At 37.2% G+C, this 27,893-nt stretch overlaps 1 non-coding gene and 1 pseudogene across 1 annotated transcript; one reads left to right on the top strand and one right to left on the bottom strand.

Moving 5' to 3' along the window:
* Positions 1-350: 350 nt before the first annotated feature.
* Positions 351-27,893, top strand: part of LOC143382101 (transport and Golgi organization protein 1 homolog) — a 39,481-nt pseudogene continuing 11,938 nt past the window's right edge.
* On the bottom strand, positions 18,386-18,492 carry LOC143382435 (U6 spliceosomal RNA). The gene has a single exon (XR_013088988.1). It is a non-coding gene; the product is annotated as a U6 spliceosomal RNA (small nuclear RNA).

Genomic DNA, 27,893 nt, shown 5'->3' with positions numbered 1-27,893 from the left:
GGTGGGTGACGAATGGAATCTCAAGGAGGGTGGCTTGTGAGGGTACAGAAGCAAAGGCAGGTGATTGGACGAGAAAGAGAGTCCTAGTTGCCACGGCAGCAACTAGAGGAGAAGGTCTTCCGTTGAGGAGAAGGTCTCCACTAGAGAAGGACTGGGAGCTCCGGCTCCCTGCGTTCCCCAGTAGAGCCAGTGCATCGACCCCCATATATCCCTGCTGACGTGTCACCCGGGAAAGGCTGAAGCCTTCCCGGGCGCCGCCCCTCCGCGTCTTGCTACCCACCGTCCCCTGAGCCCCGACGCCCGCCGCAGCCTATTCCACCGTGTCACAGGCTCCCCGAGGTGACCACAACATGGCTGTGGCGGCAGGGCTGCTCTTCTGGCTGTTCGTGCTCTGTCCCACCTGGCGAGTGCTGGGCCAACCGGACCCGAGCACCGGCCGGCGCTTCTGGAAGCACAAACTCTGTGCAGACGACGAATGCAGCAGTGAGTGCGCAGGTGGGCGGGCGGCCCCGGGTCTTCACAGTGGCTCTTTGGGGCTGCATGGGGCTCCAATCCCCCCAGTCCCCAGCCCCGCGGCCTGGGCTAGGGGGTCGCAGGATGACGGGGACGATGGGTGGGGCGCAGGAGTGACAAGAGCCTCGGGACCCTGCGTGTGTCCCCTCCGGCTCTGCCGGCGCTCTGGCCAACCCGCTCCAGTTGCGGAGGGCTTCGACTCCCACTTGTTGCCAGCGTTTTATTTTTCTCTACTGACTGAGGCAGGGGTTGGGAAACAGGATTCCCCAGGGACAGCTCTCAGTTTATTCCCTTCCAGGATTCGCCTAGGATCTCAGTGGGTGATGGGGTTGCGTGCCACGCGCGCCCGGGCCTCCACACGCTGTAGCAGAGCCCTTTTCTACCCCCGCCACAGGGACCTGGTCCTGTGCGGTATCAGGGCCGATGCTCTCCAGGGCTCGGTGGCCCTAATCCCAGCGGCAGGTTGATGGTTGGGCTACTTGGGAAAGGCTCACTGGCCCCTTTGTCCTTTTGCTGCACTGGGGATTGGGCTGGTTTTGCCTTTTAACAGGGACTAGAGTTTAGGCTTGGGAAGAGCACCAAGTCCAGGCACGCAATGTTTTCCGAGGTCTTGGCCCTGACTCTGCTTCAATCCTGTCATTTCTGTGCATAGAAGCCTCCCTTCATATTTGAGGTAGGGTAGCAGGTGGGCCAGTAATCTTTTGCTTTTGAAAGAGGCCAAGGATCTGCACTGGCCACCTGGGAACTGCAGCCTCTTCTGTGCACAGGAAGCAGACAGAATTGCTTCCCAGTCCTGGATTGGAGGTGGGTGGTGGGGAGGATGTAGCCATTCAGATTCAGATGAAGAGGTTCCTTGCAATAACAATAATAAATACTCCAAGATTTTTATAAGCCAATTCAGTTTTAGACTCAGTCGCTAGTGTTGTTGGAACCTCTTTCCTCTATATATTTACTGGCCCAGAATACTTCTTATGGCCTCCCGCTTGGTTTCTAGTAACCTTGTAACTTGATGACCGTGTTGTCCATAAATTGTAAGCAGTACATATTTTAAAATATTCATGCTAAAAAGGCCAAGAAGTTTACCATTGAGCTCTTTATGCCTAAATTGGTGTTACCAAAAACAAATTTTATAATTTGAATTGTTTGTTCCACTCCAATAAAGAAAAAAGATGTCTCCAATATATGTTAAGCAGTTCCTAGAGGTAACCCTAAGGCTGGAGTAAATAAACACTCAGAAAAGCAAAGCAGCTGCCATGATATTTCCTTTCAGTTTTGGGTGAACAAAATCAGGCTTCCAGCATGGTAGAATGTTTGCTATTCTTTGCTATCAAGCGCTATCCTACGAGGGCTACCTGGACTATCTCATCACTGATGCTTCCTCAGTACTAAGACATGGTGTTGGTAAGGTTCAGTGGGGTAACATAACTTGAGAAATGGCCTCTGTCCAAACAGATGTGACCAAACACAACAGGTGGGTCTGTGTTGTGTTGTAGGAAGTAGTGAGGTGTGTATGTCAGGTGTCCTTGTGTGCCTTCCAAATAAGTGCTCCAAAAAAAAAAAAAGAACTAAATAGGTGCTCCATAATATGCATTGTGTTGTCACCTAATATATTACTGATTTGTAAATCCTCTATGACCTAAGGGGGAACAAGAGAAACACTGCCATTTCCACTTGTGATGAGAATTCCCCACCTTAAAGTTGGCCTCTTAATTATATATGAATTAAGATGCTGACAGTTTTGAAAATAGTCCTATTTTAGCTTCAAAGAAACAAGTTACCCTCTCCAAATCTGTGTTTGTTCCTTAGACATATATTTTTATAAAACACACATTCTTGTGTATTTTACTGCTAATTGGCTTTTAGAAAAAGTGTTATTTCCATTTCTTCTTTGTGCTTTTTACATACATCTATTGTCCATTTCATCTTAAATCAGAAACTGTGTATTTGGTCAACCAAAAGAAAAATGTTGTTTCTACCAGTTTCTAGATCAATTGTGATTCTAGTCCTGCATTTTAAGCATGAAGGTATTACCTGACCTTTTCTCATGGTTAAACTTGTTCCTTGTCAGATAGGATACCCACTTTTGATTTTGTTTATTGAAAAAAATACGAATGAGGATGTTTTGAAACAATCTTAATGTTGGATATAGTCAACAATATTTGCTCAGAGAAAATACATTTCCTGGTAATTTACCCAGATCCTGAACACAGAGACAGCAACTCTGCTGCAAATGAAATTGACAGTGTTTACGGCTGCATGGTAGCACTTGCAGCCACTTAAAGGTAATGTCTTTTAGCGGTTAGTTCAAGTTAATTAACCCCTTGGGGGTTCCTGGATATTCTTCCCTCTTCCCTCCCTATTACCTCAGCATGAAGCCATACTTAAGCCTGTCCGTGTCTACACTTGGATTTACATATTTGCAAAATGAAGCTTTTTATGATTATGAAACAGAAAAAATTGAGGCCTGAAAGAACCAAGAGTTTCACTGAAACCAGCCATGGTTGGTGGTAGCCACATGGCTTTTTATTTCTCAGCACAGAGAAAAATAGAGAAGCTTCCTTTTTCCCTGTCTAATTGCAGGGAATATTGTATTTTATAGCAATAAAATCTCTAAGAATTTTAGATACTTTGAGCAGGTGAATTAAAAGTGATTCCAGAGAGTACTGGAAAAACTTGATTTTTGTTCATAGTGGGATTCATATTTCCTGATGGGTCAATGTGGATTGTGAATAATCAAGTTCTAATGTTTGGTTTTCTTTTTTCAATGTTCATATACAGTGTTAATGTACCGAGGTGAAGTTCTTGAAGATTTCAGAGGCCCAGATTGTCGTTTTGTGAATTTAAAAAAAGGTGACCCTGTATATGTCTACTGTAAACTGGCAGCGGTATCACCAGAACTTTGGGCCGGAAGTGTAAGTAAATGTTTGACAGGTTTTATATTCTTACTTTTGATGGGTTTTTTCAGCAGTGTAGATTTAAATGACTGATTTCTTGGGGTCTTTGTAGAGTTAACCTGACCTCTCTGCCAGGCCCTGTGCTCCTAATACGCCTTAGGCCTGGCAAGCATAGAAAGTCAGTAGACTTTCTGAAACAGAACTGAACTGGTTGTGGTTGCTACCCCTCACATCAAGTTCCAGAAGGCTCTACACAGCATAAAGGTTGTCATGGTGAAAACCTGACAATTCTTAGCTTTGCTGCTTCAAAAGGGAAGGATTCATGGACATTAGAGTTAATCCTGTAAATTAAGTCTGAGACAGTAACTCAGGCATGCATATTTAAAGTTGATTTTTTGTGTATTTTACCTAATTATTTGTGCTGTTTTTACTCTAAAAAAGCAGAATATTATGTTCATTATGTGCTTTTTTTTTCTTTTTTGAGACTTCTGGGTCATCCATTTCCTGCTTTTCCTATAATCTATGCCTGAAGGTTCCCCCAGGGGTTCTACTTCTAGCCAGTTGTATGGATCTTCTGGTGAAAGACATGACATTGCTTATATCAAGCTTTGATATTTTAAATGGGGAGATTCACTAGGAGTGACCTCATTGAGAGACTTATGAGTATTGTCCTTTTCATTTAAAAAAATGTGATATGTGCATTGTTTACTTAAAATAGTAGCAAGGGTCTTTGATGACTGTAGGAATGTTCCAGTTTAGAGACATTCCAGGTTGCATCCCTGAAAGTCCTCACCCTAAATAAAATACCACACAGCAGAAAATAAGACAGAAAATAAGAGTAATCCCTATGGGAAAACTAGTTTCATTTTGTTGCCATTTCTGATTCTTAGGGAATGATCTTGAAACTTGGTGCCTTTAGGTACAAACTTTATATTTAGACAGAGTCCCAGTTGCAGTACTCCATATAAAGAACCATCTATTGTTTCTTTCATACCAAATAGGATTCGTAATCTTTAAACTTGGAACTGTTTTTCCATGTACCTAAGTGGCATTTTTCATACAGTAGTCGTCTTTCTCCCCTTCTTTGAGCTTTTGGATAAATGGGCTTGATTTACATTTTCTCCTGTCACATTGTAGCCTGTTAACTATGTTCATCCCTAGGACTCTTGCCATTCTGGGTGGCAGCACTCATCCTGTCTTCCTGAGGAGCCCTGCTTTCAGCACCTGACCAGAAAGGATCTTTGCCGACTGATGAGTGTTTGGGTGGCACTTTGTTTGCATTGCTCCTGTGGCATTCATTTGTCTCCTTTGCCTTCAGTCAGGTTGTGTTTTATCTTAGCTCCCTATAAAGTGAAAAACTCAGTTAGGAAAGGACCCCTGTCTAATTCATCTTCCTTTTGAATATTTCCTTTCAGGGCAGTGGCACTTAAGTACATTTGTTCTGATAGTAGCTTATGCACAATTTGTTCTCTTGTGGCAGTTCTTTGCTCCCCACCCACAAATCAAATCAGCAGCACCTTGGCAGGGATGATGTATGGAAGCAAAATTAGGTATAAAAATTATTTCCAGTCATGAGCCTCTGTGATTCTGCATCATTTTTTTTTTTTTTCATATCACAAGAAATGGGATACCACCCAGTGTGTAATTATGGAGCTTTATATAATCTATGGTCTCAATTGACACAGATTAAGAAGAGATAAATGTCTTTCCTTTCTCCATACATCTCTGTTTTTTTTTTCCTTTTCCAAATTTAACCTTAATAGAATTTTCATCAGAAGGGAAAAGTGTATTTCCCCTCAGACTCGCCTCTCATGTCATGAATGTTATACTTAGGAAATTAAAAACTTTTTAGTTTTCAAAATGATTCTCCTTTTGAGTTTTTAGTTTTCATTCTGCAATGTTGTTGGTTTTCTAGAGTCTCAGACTTTATCTGCCAGTGATGAAGCTTTTAATTGCTCCGTCTTATCTAATCTTCATGGCAGTATTCTACCACTAATACTGGCTCTCAGATGGTTTCTAGATATAACAAGAACATTCATGAATGGGGATATTTTAGAGTTAGTGATAAGATGCCTTTTTTAATTTTCTTTTTTGGGCGTTTGATTTGCCTATCAGTTTCCTTTAATTATTGGCAAGAATCTTCTGTTCCTTTTAGTCAGTAGTTAGTAATAAGAGTGTCTTTCTCAAGGGGAACTCTATATACCTTTTGTACACTTTATGTAACTTCATATAATTTAGCTGTTGGTGCTGAAAATAAATGGGGTTCTTTTCTGCAGAGGATTTATTTTGGGTGAAACTGAAGCTTGATATGTGGTTTAGTATGTATTATATTGTAATTTTATTTTCTCCCCAAGTACTTGTAAAAGTAGATTTGGAAAAAGCTAGGAAAGCATTTACTATCAATACATTTGCTATAGTGGTAATACATTTTAGAGATTTTGTATTGTTTTTACTTATTAATTTTCATGACTGTTGTGTATTGGTTAAGAAAGACATAAATATTGGTTTATGAGCAATGCTACAAAATGTACAGGTAAATTCTTGCTAGAGGCTATTTGGAATTGCATTTATAACCAGCTTTGATTTATATAGTTTTAGCCATATAATATACAATAATCTCCTATGCAGATCTTTTATTTACTTCAGAAGTCTTTACTTTATATGCTCTGTGTTGGGAATTAAGCTAAATGTAAAAAAGAAAACTTCAGTGGTTGGAAATGTTGTTTTAACAGTTCTGTACTTAATTTTTATTTGGAATAATAATCGCAGTGTAATTGTTATAGCAACTTTCTTTCTTGGTTTTACCATATACCTATCTATTATGTGTATATTTCCTGCCACTTCTGAGAATCTCTTATTTATATTCCTTGTACAGAATTTATTTTATATTTGACTCTTTTGCACTATAGGTTGGCCATATTTTGGCCATATTTGGCCATATTTTTGGACATTTTCCAAAAGATTTCATCAAGGTAGTTCGTGAATATACTAAAAAAGAGCTACAAATTCTAACAAATGTAAGTTATGGATTTCTTTTTTGTTCTCAATTGTAAACTTGCTTATAAATCCATCCATTATATTCAGTTAACTGCTTCTGAAAGTTTTATAATGTGTTTATAACATTTGTGTATCAGATTTTCATTTGAAATCAGACTACCTATAAAAAAAGTTTGAAAGGCATTCAAGGGTGATTATATTATAATCTGAGAGTTTTCTAATATATTGAAACAGATATTCTTATAGAAGGCTGTTTACTCAACTATAGGGCTTTTCTCTTCTGTTTTATATGTGAAAAATAAATAATTTAATATATTTGTACTTGGCTATTAAATTTAAGAGGTAAATACTTTCATTTTACAGGCAAAAGGAGGTATTCCAACTTGAAAACTACTCATTGGATAGTTATTAGACATTTTAAGTGTATTTAGGTTAAATTAATAAACTCTAACTTTTATACTAGGCTAGAAATACGTACTTACAAAGGTTTTCTTATTCTTAGTCATATATGGGATCATAGTCATGTTATAGATTTGGAAAAGGGGACCTGAGCGTTTCAGATGATGTTCAGTCTCAGATCTTTTAAGGCCCCAACTGCTTCCTTTATACAGCATTCCTGTATTGTGCTCTGACTTAAATTGATTTTGTGACTGAAAGGATTTCGTGTTCTAGAATTCTCACTTCAGCTGATCATTTTCTAGAGTTTTAAATTGTGTAGTAATTATGCCCACCAACATTGAAACATCTTTGGGCAGCTCTTTGTAGTGGCTGTAGAATATGCAAGCTGCTAGGCTAGGATAGTTCTTAGATTAGATGGGGTGAATGGATAAAGTTATCCTGTTTGTTGTTGCTGTTCCTAAAATTTCTTCATAATCTCAGGGGCCATAAAATCACTTCTGTTGCTTGTTGGACTTCATTGTTGGTAAAGAGAGTTAGTTCTTGGGATTTAAGCTGTGACACCAGTTCACTGATTACAGAGAACTCATTTGTTTTGAACTCTGCCTTCTCATTATGTTTCCCATTACATGCATCCCTCATGGCTTAGAAATGCATGTGATGGGGAGAGGAAATCACTCATCCTTACTACATTGAACTGCCTCCCCCACCCCCAGAACCCCCACAGAATATTATGAAGATTTAATTAGGAGATGGAAATTTTTAAAAAATTTTTCATTCATACTATGGCTCCTTTTATATGTCAATTTGCTTACTAGTGGCAAGAAGGAAGACTAGATAAATATATAGATAGTCCTGAGAGAGGTCTTAGTGACTGTAAAATCCTGATGAAGAGGAAGGTGTATAACTTGTTGAATCTTGTTTTCAGTTTGTTCTTGTGGTAATAATAATGTGAGGAGCCTCCTTAATATCATTCTTTATTCCATCAAATGTACTTGTATCTCAGTAAGATACTTTAAAACTGATTCATCTTTCTCAATGCTGCAGGATCTTCCAGCTTCTCCTGAGCAAATGATTAAGAATTAAATTCCTGAAACATAGGTGTAGATATTAAGAGCTGGAGGATCCTATAAGTGATACCTTGCCTTTCCCTACTTATGCTCAGAGCAAATTGAGAGAGACCCAAGAGTCAGGCTCTTGGAGACCAAATTGTCACCATTTTAACTCATTATGCTTTTTAAAGAATATGACCCATGTTAAAAAAAGAAAGAAAGAAAGAAAGAAAGAAAGAAAGAAAGAAAGAATAGACTTTCTAACACTGTAGTCTAGAAAAAGACAGATTTACTCAGCCATAGAAGGAGTTAGCCAATGGGGGTTGGAGGAGGGTAATCTGGTTGACCCCAAAGATTCTTTAGAACCAATCCTGAATTTGGGAGCGTGGATGAGTTTGCTTTTGTGACACTTTGTTATTGACACACTAATGTTTTCCTTTTCCTTACAGGAGACAGATTTTGTCTGTTTTGATGGTGGAAGAGATGATTTTGATAATTATAATGTAGAAGAACTTCCAGGATTTTTGGAATTGTATGATTCTGCAAATGAAGATTCTGAGAAAGCTATAGAAAAAGTGGAACAATTTCCTGAAGTCTCCCAGGACATTGAACCTGAACCTAAACCAGTAGTAGCAAACTCAGAGCAAATTGAAAGTGCATTCTCAGAAAATACTATGGATCTTGAGGAACAATTTTTGGCTCAGAAGAACCATCCTCATGCAGATAGTCAAACAGATAATGCTCAGGGTGAACAAACTTCATTTGAACCCTTTGAAGAAATACTACAAGATGAATTGATAGTGCCAGAAAGTGAAAACAACAAAACCAGCAACAGTTCTCAGGTCTCAAATGAACAGAAGACTGATGCTTATACACTTTTGAAAAAAGAAATGACATTAGACTTGAAAACCAAATTTGGCTCTACTGCTGATGTACTTGTGTCTGATGATGAGACGACCAGACTGGTGACTTAATTAGAAGATGATTTTGATGATGAGGAATTGGATGCTGATTATCATGCATTTGATAAGGAAGAAGAGGAGAATGAGGAAAGCTTTGGGGAGCTCCCGTTACTAACCTTTATAAGTGAAGAAGGCATGAAATTCCCGGTGGAGTTTGGAGTGGAGAAATATTCAATAGGTGAAGAGCAGAATTCAAATGAAGAAGATAAGGTTGAGGTAACTCTGCCCCCAGGCATCAAGGATGATGATAAAAATATACTGACAACCTTGGAGGATACTTTATTTATTGACACAGGTGGTGACAAGAAAACAGATATGATGGATTTGGGGAATTCTTATTCAGAAGAAGAAAAAGAAGATGAGGAAGCTTTAGTGCCAGATAGAAAACAGAAGAAACCAAAAGCAGCAACAGATTATATTTATCCTGAAAGTGCAAAATATGGTCTTTTTGTGGAAACCTCTAAGACAGATAATGATGAAGAGCCAAAAGTGGACATCGAACTTCATATTAAAGGAAAAGAGACAGATGTTCAGGAGCCTAAGAAGCACCTGATGCAAGATGTTTCAGAATTAGAGGATGAGAAGATAGAAGGGATGATTGCATATACTTCTCCCCAAAGCAATAAGCTCAGCTCATTGCCAGCTGTTGAAAAGGGCAAGGACACATTAAAATCATCCTTTGAAAACAAAGAGAATGACCTAAAAGAAGCAGTTATCCATATCTCAAAAGACTCAAAAGAAGTGAATGAAGAACTCTCTTCACCTGGAGAGAAGATTTTGGAAGATAGCTTAGAGAATAAATCTCTACATAAAGCTGTAGGGAGTCTGATGACCCAAGAACAGAGTAAAGCACCAGAATCCTTGGGTATTGCAACATTCCTGGGAGATAATCAAAATGATGCATCCAAAGATGGAATGGAGGAGCCAGGTTCAGTAAATACACCAACCCTGCACATAGACTCAGTGGAGCATCAACCTCAGGAAATTAAAGAGGGACTAGTTCTGAAAACTGAAAATCAATCTGGATTCTCCTCTCCAGATGGAATTGGTTTGTTAAGAGAACGGGAAGAAGAGGTCCCCAGTCCCAGAAAAAATCTTTCTTGGCAACAAGAAAGAGATGTGATTGTTACAGTTAGTCATGTAAATGAGAAGATAGGGCTTTCCAAGGATGAGGGTAAAGAGCAGTCTTCGGCTGAAGAATTGATTCAGCATAAGGCAACACAGGGGACACAGGAAATTAAAAAAACAGAGCAAACTGATGAGGTAGAAGTACCGGGTCTCCATACCAAAAGGCCAGCAGCAGTAGAGGAGGATTATTATCCCCCTGAAGAGCTACTGAAAGATGAAAATGCTGTAAGTGCAAAACAGTCAAAAGAAAGACATTCTGGGATTCAGAATGTTAACCAGCACGTTCTTGAGAAAGCAATTTTAGAGACTATCAATCCTGATCCAGAAAACAAAGAAAACAAACAAGAAATGAGTATAATTTGGGAGATTTTTAAGAAAAGTGAAACCACAGCCAAAAGGGTAGACATGATGGACAAGGAACGAGGTGATATGGAAATGGGAAAGGAGGAAAGTCCTCTGGCAGATGAGGAAGCCCAGGGACTCTTTGATGGAAGTGATGAGGAAAACACTCAGACTTCAGGGATAAGTGAAGTATTTCAGGATAAAGATTCTGACGATCTTGAAAAAGACAACCCTAAGGAACATCTGAACACTTCAGGGTCTACAGAAAAGGCTACTGGAAAAGAAATCTCAAAAGAGGACCTTGAGGACATAGGGCATATCACGGATGCAGAAAGCCAGGGTCCTGCTTCTGCAGACCTTGAAGATGATATACTCCCACAGAGTCCACATATAGCCCTAAAGCCAGAGCTTAGCGATCAGGAGGAAGACTTGCCCATAATCCGCAGCTTCTTTACAGAACAAAAGTCCTTGCAACACTTCCTGAAGTATTTTGATGTCCAAGAACTGGAAGCCATGTTGCAGGAAATGTCATTAAAGCTGAAGTTGGCACAGCAGGAGAGCCTGCCTTATAACATGGAAAAAGTTCTAGATAAGGTCTTCCGTGCCTCTGAGTCACACATTTTGAGCGTAGCAGAGCAGATGCTTGATAATCGTGTGAATGATATTAGAGACATAGGAATAAAGGAAAGTAACATATTTGAAGAGGCTGCCGTGCTTGATGATATCCAATACTTGATCTATTTTGTGAGGTACAAGCACTCCACAGTGGAGGAGACTGCTCCATTGATAACAGCGCCTCCTCTAGAGGAAATCTGGGCTAAAGCTGAAGGTAAATTCCTGCCTGCGGCTTGAGCTGGAGAAAAGGAGTTGTTCCATCCAGGTGTTATTGTGTATTATTGTAAAGTTCTATTCAGTTTCCATGTGCCTAAAGGAGAAAGAAGGCTGACTCAGGAGCCCCATATGTTCCTTTATTCATTCTTTTGGGCTAGAGCATGAAAGTACATTCCTTATTCTTTTTTTCCTTTAGGACAGTTGGGATTGGTTAGCATGTTCAAAGAGAAATTTTATAAAAAGCTAAAGAGAAAGATATAAATGAGAAACTAATGCACAAAAGTAGACCTGTTAACAGTACAGATTTTCTGTAAAAATTATAAAAGGGCTTTATTAAACATAATTTCTTAATCATAAAATATCTGTACTAGATCATGTGGGTGTGGAGTGACTAGCATAACTTTTTTTGTTTTTTTAGAATTTAATCTCTTTTTATGTGGTGCTGAGGATCGAACCCAGTGCCTCACCTGCACTAGGCAAGTGCTCTGTCACTCAATCCTAGCCCTAGAATAACTTTTAATGGATAGCTTGCCTGAATTCCCCTCCCCAGCATTTATCTTTTGTGGATACCATGCTATTTCCAGTCTCTTGGGGGAGAGGTCACTTATTCTGGTTTTACTCCACTGGGTTCTAAGGTCCTTGCATTCATATTAATCAAGGATGGAACCAGGATGACAAGCTTTATAATGTAGTGCTTGACACATAGAAGCCTTTCAATTAAATATTCGTCAAACTGACAATGAGTCAATATCCTGATAAAAGCTTTCTGTTTCCTGGTTTCATATTTGATCATCTCTATCCATTGTTTTTCAAAATGAAATATTTCAACTGAGAGTATATGATAAGAATTCCAGAAGGACATAAAGCCATTGGAAAATTTACATCCCAAGAATGCTAATTTTACCTGATAATTTGGGGAAGAAAACAGTTGTACATTTAATCAAAGCAGATATATTTTGGATAAGAATGCAAAGTACAAGTGAATGTTCAGGGTAGAATATGTAAAGAGATAATCTTTGCTCTGGATCTTATTGGTCTATGTCCTGAGCTCAGGAAGGAGATAGGTTCACCATTTGGCTCCTAGGTTACTTTGAACATATTTGAAAGGCACATTAGCAAGCTAGACTTACGGAATTCCCTTCTCTATACTGGCTCGGTGAGACCAGCACACTTGTAGATGAAAGAGTTCCTGTTATTTCTGAGCAGAATAGACATTTCACATTTTTGTTCTGGACCAGAATTCTCTTCTTCACATTTATTCATGTGGGTGTATGTTGGTTTGCCAAGGGAAGGTAAGTTATTGAAGCCTCTATCATAAATGTATTTGTTTATGAAATACTTTGAATTAAAGGCTTCTTTATAAATTTGACTGTATAGTTCAGTCATCCTTTAAATGGGATGAAAACAATTAACCCTCCCGTATCCTTGCCCAGTGTTCTCATGGGCGCATGCCAGGACATGGAGGGCAGTGTTGAGGTATCTGGAGCTGTGTGCTGAGGGGGAGTGCTGATCATTGGGCTTAAGTGGGGGTAGATAGCGTCATCCAGCTGGCTCAATGCATTCTTCTCCCCTGTAGAGATGCAGCCACCCCACGAAGATGATTTTCCTAAAGAGAACACAAATCATCTTAATAGAAATCTTCATGAAGAGCCTCGCCTCCTGAGTCATCATTTAAATATGAACCATCCTGAAGAGCCCAGCCTCTTGAGTCAACCTGTGACTGAGGACATGGGTGTCTTAGAAGTGTCTCAGATCCCAAATACTGAGAAAGCAGACCCAGGTAAAGCTTGCCAATTTTTCTCTACAAAGTAGAGGCATTATCATAATGAAGGCTTTCAAGGATATTTGTTGCCAAAGGTACAAAATAGAGCAGAGAGTGATATAGGTACATTTGAGTTAAAAAAAAAATCTCTTAAGTGAGAGAAAATCAAGAATAAAGATGACTAGAAATCAAAAATAGGCCAGAGACTGTAACTCACGTAAAAGGAAATGTTTAGCTATGACTAGCTTGTGTAAACCATTTACAACTAAAATATTATTCTTCAAAGGCCTTATGCTCTAAAACTGTAATTTTCAACCAGACCAACAGCACCAGAAACTCTGGGGGTGGGACCCACAATCTGTCTTTACCAGGCCTTCCAGGAAAGTCTGGCCTGGTACAAGTTAGCTTGAGAATCACTGTTCATAGTCTCATAAATGCTGTGTTTTTTCCCTTTTCTTCTAAATGGAATGTAATATAGCTCAAGTCCTGTTTTGACTTGCTTCCTGGACATGGTAATTAAACTTTTTCAAATGCAGTCAATCATCCAGATCTTTATACTATATACTTACAGGAAACAGTACAGAACTGCAATCCATTTTAGTCTGACACTTATGAATACTTCATCATAGTACACAGTATCCAGTGGGAGATGAGAAACAATTTTTCAAAAAAAATCCCCAATAATGGCATCAACAGCATTCTACTTTTGTGTTGTTCACTCTCATTTTATCAGTAAATTAGATGATGACTAATTGTTTTATTTAATCCATCCAGTATGGTGCTATAAAGCCATAATTACTGTATTTTGTGTTTTTAAAGGTTCTGGTCTGTAAGCATAGCTATAGCATTATCCTGCACCAGTGCAGGGCTTAGCAGCACTGATCCTGACCCCACCGCCATCTGCACACACAGAGTGTAGGAGAACTCATAGCAGGGGGGGATTCAGTTAATTTGAGAAGGAATAACATATCAGTTCTCCCATTTTCCAGAAGACATTGCATCCATATATGAACACTACTGACTTATGAACTGTGTTTAACTCCATAAGGTTCTGAAAATGAATCACACACCATTAAGATTTGTTATTTTCATGCTCCAAAACTTTCAAGATTAGGGAAAACTTGGATTACAAAATTAAGCATGAATTATTTCCCTGGCCTTTTAGGTTCCACCACAAAATGATGTCAATTACCTTTATAGGTAAAATCTTCCCAAATGTCATTTAATGTGTCTCAGATGCTGAGATGCTGAGCCAATGGGCAGACTTCACCAGCAGTCAAATTCATAGACCAATAGTGAATGGAGGGCCTGGGGTTGTAGCTCAGTGGTAGAGTGTTTGTCTAACATGTGAGGCACTGGGATTGATTCTCAGCACAGCATACAAATAAATAAAATAAAGGTCCATCAAAAACTAAAAAAAAAAAAATTATAAAAATTAGGCAAAAGTTTAAAAAATAGTAGTGAATGGAATCTCAGGGTTGAGAAAGACCTTAGAGGCAACTGGTCCAACTTCCTTTTTTTTTTTAGAGAGAGAGAGGGAGAGAGAGAGAGAGAGAGTTTTAATATTTATTTTTTAGTTATCGGCAGACACAACATCTTTTTTTTTTTTTTTTTTAATGTGGTGCTGAAGATCGAACCCTGGCCGCACGGCCAGACGAGCGCTTGAGCCACATCCCCAGCCCAACTGGTCCAACTTATTAATAACTGCATGTTGGACTCCTAGCTGTTTAATCAAATGTACCCCAGGCTCATGTAACTCATACTGAAATTCCACCCCTACAAGCTCTCAGGTCTAACTGGAATTCTACCTCATTCACAGAGCCTCAATGCAGGTCTGTACCCAATTCCCTTTAGTCTCTCTTCGTATTACTGTGTTCTTTTTAAATAGCTGTCATCTGTCCACTCAATAAATAGTTGTTGAGTATCTCTGCCAGGTGCCAGATGCTGTGTTAAGCCTTGGCTCATTCCACCTGTAAATCTTCAAACCAAGACTCCCTCTCTTTCAGCTTTCCTAAAATTTTTAACACAAAGTTTCACCAGCACTAAATCCATGTTTGTTGAATGTGACCCTGTCTATATATCTCTGGTTTTAAAAATTTTCCTTTAGTAAATATTGTTCTGATAGCAGTTGTATGGCCATGGAAGTAGTGGAAAGTAGACTGGAGATTGTTCATTTTATAATTGAAGGGTCTGACAGCTCTAATTACGATTTTGAAGTTTTCTTCTCTGTGTTAATTGTCTTTAGGAGAACCACATATTCCAGGCACTGTGACTCATATATTTAGTGAAACACTCGATGAATATTGAAACTGAAGAGAGACAATTCTTATTCTATAGCATAAAATAAAATAGCCATTTCCCCTTTCAATTTTAGAGCTACTTATAACAGAAGGTACTCCTGTTGATGATGCTGATACAGAAAAACCACTAAAGGAGATAAAGGTGGAAGAGCCAGCAGATGCCACCCTTTTGGACAACATGCTTTCCTTGTTATATTCATTCTTGCTTTATTTCACTAAGATGGTAAGTTTGACATAGTTTCTTCAATTAGATTGTTGATTATTTATTAGTTTTTAAGTGGCTTCTGGTCATGAAGTGAAGAACTGAAAATGTCTTTATGAAAATGACTCCTGACCCTTTGAGTAGATAGCTCCTAAAACAAAAGCCATAGGGGTGTGGCTTAATGGTACTTAGTTTAGCATATGAGGAAGATTTGCTGTCTACCAAGGCTGGACATTTGTACGCCTGTAAAAACTTGGTTCTTCCCCTCAGAACCTTTCATTCTGGCAGGGAGATAATAGCATTCACTTGAAACACAGTAAGATTATGGCAGAAAGAGAGGTATTTATTTGATGGTAGAACATTATTGTCCATAAATGCATTTATTATGGTTGGAAGGGTGATCAATAAGGTCAGAAAGTAGTTGAGATGTGTTTGAAGCACAGGCAAAGGGCAAACAGGAGTGTGACATGTGGTTTGTTGTTGATTAGACAGGCTGGGGTGGAGGATGGTGGGGGAAGCTGGCAGTCAGAAGAAATGTGTTCAGAGAAATGGAAACATGAAGAAAAGGATATTTGGGGAGGCCAGGAGAATGTGAATAGTTGGTGTTGTATAACGTGTGAAGTTGAAGGGGGATGGTCTGTTGGAGAGGCCAGCAAATCTTAAAGGAAGTCATGAGCCAAAGTAGCATTAGACCATTAATAGTGGGGATCCTTAGAAAGTTTTAAGAATGAAAGGAATTAGGTTAGATCTGTTTCTTAGAAAGAGTCACTTAAGGCTGACCTTTCTAAAGAAAATCATGATCAAAACAAGACATTTAATCTGTCTAGAAGCTTATCTAAGCATTTTAGGACTTACCTCCCCCTCATGGTATTTGTTGATGTTGGACTTTTAGAGTTTAATTATAGGAATGAGAAAGCTTTTAGAGCTTGGAGGATAAGATGGTCCTAGGGCTATTGTGACAGTAATCCTTCTCAACTGAAGTTGTTTCCTGTAGGTTGTGTTATTTCAAGACTTGTGTAAGAAAAGTGATGTTGTTGTTTTCCTTGTAAAATGTATAGATTTTGAAGCCAGGTAGATCTGGTTTCAAATCCCAAGGTTATCATTTAGAAGTTTGGGCAAATAACTAAACTTTTCAATATCAGATTTCCCATCTGAAAAATGTAGATAATGCTTACTCCAATCATAAGAATTAAATGATTTGACAAGGTAAAGTGTCTGGTGAGGTGTCTGGCATTTTGTAGGGTTTTACCCCCACGCACCCCCTAATTCTCATGTAGGCAGTCAGAGGTGGTATAAAGACAATGAATACCTGGGGAGGAAAGACCACCAGGGTGGAAAAGATGTGATGGGGAGAAATGAATCATTTTTCAGTTGGCTCCATGTTTGTTCATGGTGGTGGCAGCCACCTGGGTAAGGAGTATGTACAAGCCAGGCAGTTAGAATAATGATATTTCTAGTGATTAAAGCCCAGTCTTCCACAGTCATAATTTGATTATCAGAATGAATCAACATCACTTGGAAAGTTTACAGCCTCACGATTTCTTTATTCATATTTTTAGGTATGCACAGAGCCCTCCTCTAGGTCTAGGTCGGGGTACACGAGTGTGGTGCAGGTATGGTCAGTGATTTTGTGGTGATAGGTAAGACATTGATGTGAGTGGCAAAGAAGAGGCACAATGTTACGAGACTGATTTGAAAGGAGCCTTCAAAAAGGCATTTTGATGGCCCAGTATGTACAGGACATTGTGCGAGGACTAAAAGAGTCTAACAGGTGTAAGGCATGATTGTGATTTTTGAAAGCCTTAAGAAAAGGACTTAACAAATATATGCAAAAATTATGAACAAGTCAATGTAAAATCTTAAACAAGTAGTATGATATCTGATAGGACTGGAGAGTAATAGGCTCTGATGTGTTTGGGAGATGTGCACCAATCAGATTCATTGATCAATGGAATCTTAGTAGAATCTTAGTGTTAGAAGAAATCTTGGAAGGCTATTAGTCTAGTTTCTCACTCATTGCTGTAATTTTCTTTACTGTGGCCCTGACGAGTAGTTATGAGGCCTGTACACCAGTATTTCCTAGCATGAGTCACTCTCTTACAAGGCTATATGTTCTTCTGTTGTCTAGTTCATCCTTCTATTGACTCCAAATTTTCCTCAACATGATTTCCTCTATAAAATTGAATTCTTTTCTACAAAGAAATCCTTTAAATATTTGAAGTTATATCTTAATTTAAAAGTTATTTTTAGTATTTTTATCATGGAAACTTTCAAATAAGAGCAGAGAGAATAGTAGGGGACTATAGGTAACCATAACATACTGTACATTTCAGAATACTAGAAGAAAAGATTGTGAAAGTTTTACCATAAATGATGTTTGAGGAGGTAGATATATTTAACCTGATTTAAACGTTACATAGTGTATACATGCATCAAAATGTCATGTTACCTACTTCAATAATTATAATGTTTATTTCTATGTACTAATTAAAAAATAAATTTAATTAGAAAAGCTTTAAAGAAAAGCATAGAGAATAGTATAATGAACCCACGGGCCATCACCCAACTTAACAGTAATTCCTTGATAGCCAATATCAGTGAGTTTTTTTTTTTTAATTTGTTCTAATTGGTTATACATGATAGCAGAATGCATTTTGATTCATTGTACATAAATGGAACAAAACTTTTCCTAGTTGTACTCAACACATGTAGTAGTCCTACATGTACCTCGGGTAATGAGGTTCATCTCATTCCACCATCTTTCCTATCGTTATGCCCTCTCGCCTGTCCTACCTCCCCTTTGCCCAATCAAAGTTCCTCCATTCTTTCCATGCCCCTTGCCACCCACCTCAGCCCCATTATGGGTCAGCACCACTTTCAGAGAGAACATACAGCTTTTGGTTTTGCCATAATTTTTTTTTCTCTTTTAATGCTATAAGTAACATTTCATTTTGTATATGTACCAGAGTTTCTTTATCCATTCATCTGTTGAAGGGTTGTTTCCACAAAACTATGGAATGCTTCACAAATGTGGGTGTCATCCTTGCTCAGGGACCATGCTAATTTTTTCTGTATTGTCCTAATTTTAGTATATGTGCTGCCAAAGCAATCACACTCTGAGTTTTAACAAATGTAGATACCCATGTAAAAACTACCATAATCAAGATATAGAACAGTTTTTTCACTAGAAAAGGGGTTTCCTTGGGATCCTTCCCAGTGAGTTCCTTCACCACCTCTTCCAGGCAACCACTGATAACTTTTTTTTTTAAACTATAGATTCATTTTTCCTACAGTACTATTTCATATATATGCCCCTATAAGTGGACTCATATCTAGGAGTGCAATTGCCTCCTACGTTTAATGTATGTTTTTATCTTATGTGATACTGTCAAGCCATGCTAAAAAATGACCACAATCATTTTATACTTCCACCAGCAATTTAGGAGACTTCCACTTGACTTCATCTTCACTAGCATTTGGGCCATTCTAGTGGGTATGTCTTTGTGAGTTTATTTCCTGACAATTAATGATATTGAGTGAACTTTTTTTTTTTTTTTTGAGATAGGGTCTCACTAACTTGCTTAAGCTCTTGATAAGTTGCCAGCCTCAAACTTGGAATCCTCCTACCTCAACCTTCTGAGTTGCTGGGATTACAGACATGTGCCATCATGCCTGGATCAAATACTTCTTCATGAGCTTGTTGACCATACTGTTTTTGTATGTCAACTCTCTCTGGCTAGCTGGAATCCAGACTTCTCCCAGCTCAGTGCCAACTGTGGGATTGGTTAGCTAATAGTTGTTCTTGGCCCTTGCAGGTACTGCTTAGAATGTAGCCCCAAACTGAAGACCACCTCCATGCAGATTTCTGGAACTCTTTTTCTTTGTGGCTCCCATCTTTCTGGTAGTTTTCTCTACATGTTTTTGACTGCTTAATCTCCTGGAACTCTGGTCTCTTTCTCCTCAGTGAGACTGTTAGGCCCTATTTGGGTTCCCCTTCCCAAACTGAGGTCTAGAGAGTGCCTCAAGGTAGAATGCTCACCTATTTGTTCTCCTGCTCTTAGGGGTGACAGTTGCATGTCCCTTGTGGCTTTCTATATGAAAAATAGCTCTTTAAAAATATATTTTGACTGGGCATGGTGGCACATGCCTTAATATTCTAGTGGCTCGGGAGGCTGAGAGAGGATCACGAGTTCAAAGCCAGCCTTAGCAAAAGTGAGGTTCTAAGTAACTCAGTGAGACCCTGTCTCTAAATAAAGTACAAAATGGGGCTGAGACTGGGGATGTGGCTCAGTGATCAAGTGCTCTTGAGTTCAATCCCTGGTACCAAAAAAATATATATATATATTCCAACTTTCTGGTTGCTTTCAGTGGGAGAACAAGTCTCATATAAGTTACTATCTATTGATTTCTCCTTTTGTTGTAACTTTTTGCAATAATTGAAAAAAATATGTTTGTGGGACTTCTAGGATATATTGTAGTTTTGGTGAATAAATGACAATCCCCCTGGTACAAGAATTTAATCTGTTTTCTCTATTGCCTTTTTTTTTTTTTTTTTTTTTTTGGTGGTGCTGGGGATTGAACCTCGGGCTTTATGCATTCTAGGCAAGTGCTGAGCTAACAACCTCAGCCTTTCTCTGTTGCTTTATATTTCTTGAAAATTGGTAGTCAGGTTTAGGTTCAATTCTGTTTCTTATGAAAATTTAATAGGAAATATTGCATTGACATATGCATGTCCTCTCCTTTGATGTTGACTACTAGTCAACAGTGACGTTGGTGAGATTTGCTAATATATTATAGTTTGCAAAATAGCAATGGTCTGAGTTGCTGGGATTTTTCTTTCTTCATTTAAAGGCTGGGATGCCTACACAAATAAAAATTTGATTATTCTTTTTTTTTGGGGGGGGGGGTACTGGTGATTAAACTCAGGGGCACTTGGCTAGTGAGCCATATCCCCAGCCCTATTTTGTATTTTATTTATATACAGTGTTTCACTGAGTTGCTTAGCAATTTCCTTTTGCTGAGGCTGACTTTGGACTTGCTATCCTCCCTCCTCAGCCTCCCTAGCTACTGGGATTACAAGTGTGTGCCACGGCGCCTGGCTATGATTGATTATTCTTTACACAGATATTTGGTTTGTATAGTTAAGGCAGGAGATAAATATTTGTTTCCTTTTCTTCATTTAAACACTTTTCAGAATAGTAAGGTATTCTTCTAGCTTATCAAATGATACCCAAAGGGTCTTGAAATCTTTTTATTGTTTCATTGTTTTTATTTGTTGCCATAAAATTAATTAGTTCTTTCATATATTTAAGTTTTTGTCTTAAATGAATTTTTTAAATTATAAAAACCAGGTTATCTAAGAGAAAAGAATGATCCAGAGGGATTCTAGCCAGGTGTTAGACAATGTGATGATATAGGGCCTGTTACAAACTGTAAATGTATGCTCAATTTAAAGTATTTAGATTCAGGCTGGGGTTGTGGTTCAGTGGTAGAGCGCTTGCCTAGCATGCATGAGGCACAGGGTTAGGGTTAGGGTTAGGGTTAGGGTTAGATTTAGGGTTATGGTCAGGGTTAGGGTTAAGGTTAGGGGTTCGATCCTTAGCACCATATAAAAACAAAATAATGTGTCCACCTGAAACTAAAGATACATAAATATTTTTTTAAAAATGTATTTAGATTCATTATACTTGAAAACACTGCAAGTGAACAAAAAATATGAGACTGCCAGTATCCTTTCTCTTGAAGAAACTATTGGAAAATATTGAGGAGGTGGATTTCTGACGAGGAGGTTGGTTTAGAATTGCCATGATTCTTTGTGACTGTTTTGTTATAAATTTAAGGTTTCCCATTTCTTCTAATTTGTCTGTTTCAGCTGTTTACTACATTGCCTGATGAGTATCAACCTGGGCCTGATTTTTATGGACTACCATGGGAGCCTGTAGTTTTCACTGTTTTCTTTGGATTGGTATCCTTTGTCATTTTCTTTTGGAGAACTGTTCTTGTTGTGAGTAAATTAACTTACTTATACCCTAGTACATAAGCACAAGGATTATTTTATATAGTCACTGCCCCCCCACTTTTTTTCCTTTTCAGTTGCTAAAACACAAATTAGTGGTTTAAGTCAAACTAACCTTATAAAATAATTTAGTGTGGGTGCAGTTGGTAGAACTGGTAATTCTTACAGCCATCCTGACCAGTAGTTTCATACATATCAGAAGTCTTAAAAGTCGGATAAAAGATGGGATAGGTTAGATAAATATCCTTTTATGTAGCATATATGTCTAGTAATCTATATTAAAGAAATAACTATGCTTTGAAGATTTTGGTAATGTTTTTCAGTGGAACAGTGTATTAGATTGAAGACTTAGCACAACATAATTCATTTAGGGGTTATTGTATGTTTGCTTAATGGAATAGTAGGCAGATTTATCTATTTCAAAGCTTTGAGGTACAGAAAATGCTCACAATTAAATGTGAAGTGGAAAAAAAAAGCAGAAACTAAGATTTAAATGTTGATGAACTGTATGTTAATATAAACACATATAAACAGGGGGATATGCTACAAAGAAATACAGTAAAATGAGAAAAAGGAGATGAGATAATTTTTCCAGTCTTTTATATATATTTTTCCCAGATTTTATGATTTGATCATATGTTCAGAAAATACCTTTTTATTTGGAAGTATAGATTATGTGTTGTCCAAAAATCCATTAAATGTTTTGTTTATTAAGTCTTTTTTTTTCTGAGCAGAATTAGTCTATCTCTGTGTATGTGTGTACACATACATACTTACGTTTGTACTGTAGGTCATTCTGTTTCATAGTTATTTAACATAATTGGAAGAAAATTATTTTAGGTAAATGGACTTTGCATATGAAAAGCCTAACAGTTAAAGAGGCCAAAAGCATTGAATACAAATCTTTTCAAATCTGAGTATTCTTTTTCTGATTTCTTAATTATATCAGACATATCATTGTTAAGATAAGTTTCCTCTCCTTGTACAATTGAGTGTAAAATCTCTTAAAAAGTATTCCCTTCTTTAATAGAAGAATCATTTGCCTGGATTCCTGTGAGGAACAGTTCAATCTCATTGAACTTTTTCTCAGCTAAAAGGAAAAAGGAAATAGAAGGATAAAGAGAAGGAAAAAACATGAAAACACTTTATATTTCTCTCTTGTTTCTCATTTCAAGAACCCCGGGACCTGTTTCTCTTTTCACTAGGTTATGTGGGATCTGGTTCCTAGTTGTTGCTCCTCAGTTTCGGCATTTGACTTTGGAGCTTTAGTCTCTTCCTTAGATGACTGCTTTTATGACACTTCCCATTTTCCTCTGTTGTCATTTTGAGTAAAAGGTTAGCAAGGCTATGACATTAAAGAAATGCCATTTCTTTCTGTGTTGGAGTTTTCTGAATGCAATTTCCTATTACGAAGATCCCATGGATGATCCATGGACACATCTGAGTATCCCATCACCATTTATAACATTTGAAAAAAACAAGTATATGCTAAGTTACAAAGAAATTTAGTGATGTTTTTTAAAAATTTCTGCTTAGGTTTTATTATCAGGCAGTTTATTGCTGTCTTTAGGCAATGATTGTTTTTGTCCTTTCCAGAATATGTTAATTGTCATTTCTCTAGTTGCTTGTGCATTTTCTTCTAGCAGTCTTCCCTTTCAGATTTCTTGCTATATATTTAGTGGTTTGTAGAAATAAGATGATGTAGCCTCTTAGTTTCTAAATTCAGCCAATAGCCAAATTTAAATTGGAGTTCTAAGATGTTTTCTGGTGAGTGAAAGTGGCATATCTTAGTACAAATATTATGCCTTTAATATTGTTTCCTCAGATTCCTTTTGAATAGTCATTGTTTCTGGACTTTATCCTGGTTATTTAGAATTCTCAAGTAAGTGATTTTGAGTACACACACACAAACACACATTCACAGACATCTTTACTGTGAAATAAGGTACATATCTTAGTGTTTTTATGTCAGAGCCTATTTATGAAATATCACTACCAATTAAATTTAAAATGCTTGTTAACCTTTACTTATTTTTAATCCTATAAATTTATTATCCTGAACGAGAATGTTATTAAATTCTCACTTGGTTATGATTCTGACTGTTGTTTTAGGAATGCTGTTTCTATTGAGCAGATGTTTGACATCAAATTTAATCTTTTTTCTCTCTTCTAGGTAAAAGATAGAGTATATCAAGGTAAATTTTTAGGTTTCTTAAACTTGTATTGTATTGGTGTTTGATGTGTGTTTTATGTATGTTAGAAGTAGATACAGTGACTTTTAATGTCTATTACTTTTTTACCTCCTGAAAATTTTACTATTCCTAGGTTGCTAGCATGGATAATAGAGTAGATGATGATGGTTCCAACTCTGAGATAGGAGATAAAGAGGAGGAACAAATTGTGGATAGGGAGATGATGTTTTAATTTTGGGCAGATTAACTTTGAATATTGATGTAATGCAGATATATTACATTTGAAGAGTATTTCTATGCTAATGATTTAATCATGCATTAAGTAATTGAATAGATAATTTAAAGAATGGTAATGTGAATCAGTATGCTTTCATTTCTGTTTTTCTTTGCAAAGAATTTAATGATTCCATTTTCTGAAAAGAAAGTGTTTTGAGAAGGGAGGAATATCAAGCTACAACACTTTAATGTATTTCCCATCTGTGAAATAAGCTTAAATTGAAATATCATTTTGGATGGGAGGGGTACCTGGGATTGAACTCTGGGGCACTCTACTTAGCCACATCCCCAACCCCCTATATTTAGAGAACAAGTCTCACTTGGTAGCTTAGTGTCTCACTATTGCTGAGGCTGGCTTTGAACTTGGGATCCTTCTAGCTCAGCCTCCTGAGCCACTGGGATTACAGGTGTGCACCACCGCCCCCAGCAAAATATCATTGTTCTTATATTTTTCTTAAATTTTAATAATTTTATACTCTTATTGCTAATAAGCATAGATTGCTTTTTAAAAGCATAATACTTATGCTAAGAAGTATTTCCTCATAGTACCATATAACATGTCTTTGCTTTTAGTAGATTGAGTAATTGAATTTCATTTAGTGATTGTAATAATCTTGTGTATTTCCCCCTTTTAGTCACTGAACAGCAAATTTCCCAAAAGATAATCAATTTCATGAAAGAAAATGAAGAACTGATACACAAATTTTCAAAGTATGAAGAGAAGGTATAATTATTTTTTTGTTTCTTTCTCCCTTGGTTCTAGCTTGAATCATTTCTACCTGTTTTAATTTAAAAATTGTATTTTAAAATTTTTGTTCCATTATTTCCTACAAATCATCCAAATTCTAAGCAGTCATATGTATTAAGTACTGCTTTCTTCTGGAAAGGGTCACTTGTCTGGAAGTAACTTGTATAATAGCACTATAATTTGTGTATCTTAATTCTGAATGCTTTATTTACATAGATGAAGGAATTAAAGAAACAGGTCCAAGAAACCATGAAACAAAATATGATTCTTTCTGATGAAGCAACTAAATATAAGGTAAAAATCCCTTCTTTGGGGGGAATTACATTCTAAACTCAAAAGTAAATGTAATGAGTGAGTAATCTTGACACCTTTTTCCCCAGGATAAAATAAAGCTTCTTGAAAAAGCTAAAGAATTTCTGGATGAGAGAACTAAAACTCTTCATGTTATGTTAGAATCTGAAAGAGAACAGAAAGCTAAGAATCACGACTGGGTAAGAGTTTTGCTGCTAAGTGTTCCTGTAATTTGGCTTTTGAAATATTTTGTAAAATTGGTTAAGTTGAACTTAGTCTAGCTGTTAACTAAAGTAAGATTAGGAGTCAAGGAAGTTGAACCCACTTCTGTGCCCATTTTGTGGAACTTTTAAGTACTGATACAACAAATTATTTTTATGGGCCTAGGAAATATTTTTATTCACAACCTTGGATAATTTTCATATTGCTTTGCTCTGCCGTTGGAAACATGCATATCAACTAAAAAACTATTGTCCAATTGAACAGTATTTGTTTACTTTTTACTTGAAAGTGTAATGAATTAATCAATTTTTTGTACTTAAAAAAATTTTACTTACATATTTCATTTTCAATTTCTATAAGTTTCTGTCATTACATAAAAGTTGCAAAAGATAGTAGAGAGTGTGTTCTGAAATATCCTACCCTCAAGTAAGCTTGATCACCTAGCTGAGGTAGTATTTATCAGATTTCTCCACTGTAAAAATTCTTTCCAATCCTTTTCATATTATATTCTTTGGAAGTTACCATGCACAGCCCACAGTAAAAGTATGAAGAGTTACGAGCTCAGGATGCAGCTCATGGTAGAGCACTTGCCTAGCATGCATGAGGCCCAGGATTCAATCCCAGGCATTGCAAACAAAGATCACAGAGTTATGTCCACTTCCTTAAGGAGCGAATATCTTTATAAATTTTTGGGAATTCTTCTGTATGTGAGATTAGTCTATTCTCCCTTAAATTTTAACATTTTTTACTTCAAATAAGAAAATTTTAAAAATGATCTTAGGAAATTTTTTTCTCTATCACTAGAAAAAAAAAATTACTAATTTGAACTGGTTTATTTGAAACAGTAATTAATTAATTTTCTATGCTTTAAAACATTTTATTATTGCATTATGATTTTCTATACTTTGACCTTTTTTTCTGGTTATCTCATAAACAGTAAAGTTGTGGATGCCATGAAATATTTATGACTTCATTTTCCCTCATCTCTTTCAGTTCTTGATTTTTTGCTTAGTCCAAAGCTGGATCCCCTGCATTTACCTGAAATGTAATGGGATGGCTTGACAAATATTTTATTGTGTTTATCTTTTTAGTATATATATATGTGTGTACACACACACACACACACACACACACACACACACACACACACATATCAGTATTTCTACTGAAATCCTAATGCATATTTTGTGTTCTGTTTTCACCTGGCAGATAATGGAAAATAAGAAATCTATAGAGAAGCTTGAAGATGTCATTTCAGTGAATACTTCTGAACTTTCAGAGGTAAAGCTGCCAACTCTTGCTAAAGGGATATTAATACTACATCTTAGTTTTGTTGCAGACCAAAAATTTGAAGAGTGCTAAAATGTGCAAAAAATGAGAACTATATGATGTCTGGTTTGGGAAAGTATAACTCTGTTTTTTCTTTGGAATTAATTCACTAACTGTAGTGTTTTGCATTAGCTTCAAATTGTCCTCAATGAAGCTAAGCTTCATGAAGAGAAGGTGAAGTTGGAATGCTGTCAGCTAATGTAAACTAGAGAAGTGAATATCATTATCTTGTATCTTTCTTGGATCTGTTTCTGAGGTAAGAAATATTCATTTAGGACCTTTTCTAGATATGCAAAGTTTAAACATGCTCCCTAAATTGAGTGCATATATATGTTCTCCATCTGTTTTGGATTTTTGGATTATTGCTTTTCTTATCAAATGTCAATCAGTTATTAACTTGCATAGCCTCAAAGAAACTTTTTAAACCAGAAAATTAAGTATTTTATGATCCTCTTTTGAGTAGTTACTGATTCACCGGCCAAGGGAAGATTACATGATAAGGAGTCTAAATTTAGGAGACAGTCATATGTGTCCAGTCATTCCTGCTGGAGGTAAATTATTTGAATTGGCAGCAATTTTCTGGGGAATGCAATAAACAGGGTCAACTTCCTGAGAGCTCTGATGTTCTTACTGCAGCTGTGAGAGTTGGGGCCACTCTGCCCTCTTCCTTAACCAAGGTCTCAACCCCCTCGATTGAGGCAGGCCACCGAGGAGTATGGTTCTCTATTTCTTTGTCTAAGTCTTGTAGTCCTGATGTATCCAGTGCAGAGACCACTCCCTAACCCACAGGAATTCATGTGTTTTGACTTTTCAGTTGCAGCAGGAAGTCAAAGACTGGTGTACATCACACACTGAGCTCAGTGAACACATCAAATCATTTGAGAAGACCCAGAAAGATTTACTTGTAGATCTTAATCACAAAGATGATACTATTAATGTAAGTTTATACTCCAAATACATGTTTCATCTCATGAATTCTCCTGAAATCTTCTGAATTAAAATCGAGAGTCTTCCAAACTTTTGCTTTTTTTCTAGGCTTTGACTAATTATATCACACAGTTGAATCGGTTACAATGTGAATCTGAATCTGAGGATCAAAATAGAGAAGATGAGTCAGATGAATTAAGCAACGGAGAGGTGGCAGGTAAGATCAGTCTCAGGGAGGTTGAATCCTTTTTTTGCTTTCCTGTTTTTAATTAAGTATTTATACAGATGCCACTTTTTAGCTGGCTGATTTTCTTCTTAAGCTTCAGGGTTGTAGACACATATCACTGGATCTATAGATATGTCTGTTGCATTGGCAGAGGGGGGTTGCTGGGGTATAATGTAGCAATAGGCATGTGAAGAACACTGACTTTTTCTATCCCATTGAAAACTAGTAAGTACACTGCAGCTACAATAGTCACATCCTATACAATACTTAGAGTATTGAACATTGTA

This window comes from Callospermophilus lateralis, chromosome 16 (assembly GCF_048772815.1).
Source record: "Callospermophilus lateralis isolate mCalLat2 chromosome 16, mCalLat2.hap1, whole genome shotgun sequence".
Lineage (NCBI taxonomy): Eukaryota > Metazoa > Chordata > Mammalia > Rodentia > Sciuridae > Callospermophilus > Callospermophilus lateralis.
The sequence above is the reverse complement of the archived record's forward strand: the minus strand, read 5'-3'. Positions and strand labels throughout refer to the sequence as shown.